The sequence below is a fragment of the Chrysochloris asiatica genome, unplaced genomic scaffold, assembly GCF_000296735.1.
Source record: "Chrysochloris asiatica unplaced genomic scaffold, ChrAsi1.0 scaffold00088, whole genome shotgun sequence".
NCBI classification, from domain to species: Eukaryota; Metazoa; Chordata; class Mammalia; order Afrosoricida; family Chrysochloridae; genus Chrysochloris; species Chrysochloris asiatica.
In genome coordinates, this window is record NW_006408606.1 from 10,500,966 (window position 1) to 10,504,484 (window position 3,519).

At 40.1% G+C, this 3,519-nt stretch overlaps 1 pseudogene; it reads right to left on the reverse strand.

Annotated features, from left to right (window-relative positions):
- Nucleotides 1-1,159: 1,159 nt before the first annotated feature.
- LOC102812539 overlaps nucleotides 1,160-3,519 on the reverse strand; it is a 24,136-nt pseudogene continuing 21,776 nt past the window's right edge.

Genomic DNA, 3,519 nt, shown 5'->3' on the forward strand with positions numbered 1-3,519 from the left:
CTTTCACATGCTTATGACGCTATGGAAAATACCATGGGTTGGATCAGGCACACCTGTCTTTAAACTGACATCTTTGTTCTTAAACACTTTAAGGGTTCTTGTGCAGCAGATTTGCCCAATTCAATATGTTGTTTGATTTCTTGACTGCTGCTTCCATGAGTGTTGATGGTGGATCCAAGCAAAATGAATACTGTATTTCAAGTATTCTCTGCTTCTGCCAAGATCTATCTGATGTCAGCAACGATAATCCTCATTCTGTTTCTTGGACTGAATCTGACTTGAATCTGGCAGTTCCTTGTCAATATACTATTGTAGCCATTTTAAATTATCTTTAGCAAAATTTTACTTGCATGTTGTATTAATTGTACTGTCTGATGATTTCCACATTTTGTTGCATCACCTCTCTTTGGAATGCTCACAAATATGGATCTCTTCCAATCAGTTGGCCAGATAACTCTTGCAAATTTCTTGGCATCAATGAGTGACTGCCTCTAGTGTCACAGTTTTCTGAAAGATTTCAATTTGTATTCCATAGTTCCAGACATCTGTTCTTTGCCAATGCCTTCAGTTAATACTGGATGTCATACTTCAGTACCATTGACTCTTGATCATTTGCTACCTCTTGAAATCATTGAATATCAACCATCTATTTCTTTTTGGTACAGTAATTATGTGTATTCCTTCCATTTTCTTATTATTATTATCTATTTGTTTATTTTCAACAGGATACAAGCTTTTATTTGCTGCCACTCTTTAGGAGGCAGTAAGCTTTCCCATTTGACTAGTCCTGATAAAATAATTTTAAAAAAGGACACAAGAGATTGCAGAGTTTTCAGAAAATCCACAGATGTGGGAAAAGGACTGTAAGGTTCAACTCAAAACACACACTCCAGAACCAGTCTTGGCAATTAATTATCAAATGTCACACCTCTATGAGTCCTTTGGCATGGGACATTAAAATTGACCCATCACCTCGACCATTGCAAGGAGGAGTACAGGAAGTCAGTAGGTGGTTCAGCAGGAGCAACTCCAAGGTCTGACACCAAAGACATCCAAGGCCATGTATCCCTATCACCAGAACTTGTTGCTGGCCTTTCCAAGCCATCAGATACCATTTGGAATGGATGGTGTTGTTTTTCTATCTTTGTAGAAAGAAGTTTCATGTTCTGTGTTGAGAATTACAAGCTGTCTTCGTCAGCAAAGTGTCTGCCCCAAACTGGTCAGTGCACTGCTTCACGGTGGCAAGGACACTCAGGAGCCTCTGGTCCATGGAATCCAGGTGAGGTTCAGAGAGCACTAGAGTTATGGGGTCATGGGCCATAGCTGATTTTAAGGCAGACTTCAGCACACCATTCTTTAGGTAGTTTAGTCTGTTCCAGGTAGAAACCCAAATGATGCAGCACTGATAGAGAGGGGTGAGAAAGTTTCTTTCATCCAGTGAGGAGTTCCCAAAGCTTTTGGCATTATCAAGAATGATGAGCATACAGGCACCTTCATAATCCTGAAAGCTCTTAGTGATGTCGGTCAGCATTGCCAATCAGATAATCTAAGACAGCTGTGTCGATGATGTCCAGGAGGCATGGGCCTGAGTCATAGGGAGATGTCTTCTTCACAGCATCAGAGTAGCTCTCTTCATACACCCACCTGGCCAATTTGCCCTCTTGGTAAGCCCTGTACCAGGGGTGTCTGTGTTTCTGCAGAGGCCACATATCTGGGAGCCAGAGTGTGGCAGATCCCTCCATCGTGTCTCCATTAGCACAAGCTGGCTCTGTTTCTAGGCAATAGTGGCATTGCCCATAAAAACAAATATTGTTTCTTATGGTTAGGAAGGTACTCAACAGCTGTTCCGTGGCAACAGACTTGATCTCTGTCTGGAGATTAACAAATCTGCCAACCACCAAGGGGGCTCTACAGGAGCCCAGAATCTTGTTCAAGTGGAAGGCTGCTACCTCTGCATTGTGCCTATCATAACCAGCATATGGCTCCCCTTCTACCACGTAGTCTTGACTATATTGCTTAAGTTTGAACACAATTTTCAGTCCTCCTTCAAGTATCAGTAAGGCCTTCAGTTGGGTCCCTTTATAACCCACATCAGCCATGGCATGCATGATTGCCCCCAGCTCCGGTGTCTCTTCAGGTTACACTTCCCAGGGAACCACTAATATCAGATGATGGAATTGAAGAATTCTACCAAATCCTTCAGTGTGAAATTGATTAAACATGCCATCAAGATATATTGATAATTACTGGTGATTGGAGTACAAAGATTGGAAACTAACAGGAAGGATCAGTAGTTGGAGAATATGGCCTTGGTGATAGAAATGATGCAGGAGATTGCATGATAGAATTTTCAAAATCCAATGACTTGTTCATTGCAAATAACCTTTTTAGTAAATATAAAAGACAATTATACACACGGACTTCATAATATGGAATGCATAGAAATCAAATTGACTGCATCTTTAGAAAAATACTGTGGAAAAGTTCCAAATTATCAGCCAAAAGAAAGTCAAGGGCAGACTTTAGAACAGACCATCGATTGTTCATTTTCAAGTTCAGGTTCAAGGTGAGGAAAATTAAAATAAGTCCACAAGAACCAAAATATGACCTTGAACATATCCCATTTGAATTTATAAATCATCTCAAGAGCAGATTTGATGCATTAAACACTAATTATTGAAGACCATAAGAGCTGTGGGATGATATCAAGAACATCATAAAGGAAGAAAGCAAAAAAGTCATTAAGGAGGCAAGGAAGAAAGAGAAGACCAAAATGGATGTCAAAGAGACTCTGAAACTTGTTCTCCGGCATTGTTGTTGTTGTTGTCAGGTGCCATCGAGTCGGAACCGACTCATAGCGACCCCATGCACAGCAGAACGAAACAATGTCTGATCCTGGGCCAACCTCACTACCACAGCCACACTTGAGTCCATCAATGATGCCACCTGGCCAATCCATCTCGTTAGGGGTCTTTCTCTTTGTTCTCCAGCATAGAGATGCTAAAACTAATGGAAGAAATGAGGGAGTAGAAGAGCTCAACCGAAAATTTCAAAGGCCAGCTCAGGAAGATAAAGTCAAATATTACAATGAAATGTGCAAAGATCTGGAGTTAGAAAACCAAAATTTCAAGAGGCAGAAAGATTTCTTACTTTGCTTCTCTGTGTGTCTACTTCAGTTGAAACTGATATATTTTCTACTGTGGCAGTTGGTTAGATCCATAAATAACAGCTTTAACAAAAGACTGTGTAGCCACATCATTGGGGAAAAGTCTAGGAAATGTGTTCTTAGTTGTACAATAGAATTTCCCAAATCTTTAAGTTGTGTTTTCATTTTGCATAGTTCAGTTTTCAGTCCATTTCTTTCCATTTAAATTTTTACTATAAGCAGCAAGGAGAAACCTAGTAGGCTTTATCAGATCTCCTCAACCAGACATGCAAGTTCATTACTTACATGGTATACCTTCCAACAAGCATTTGAACTTATTTCAGACTAGTTATTTGCCCCTTTATATATATATA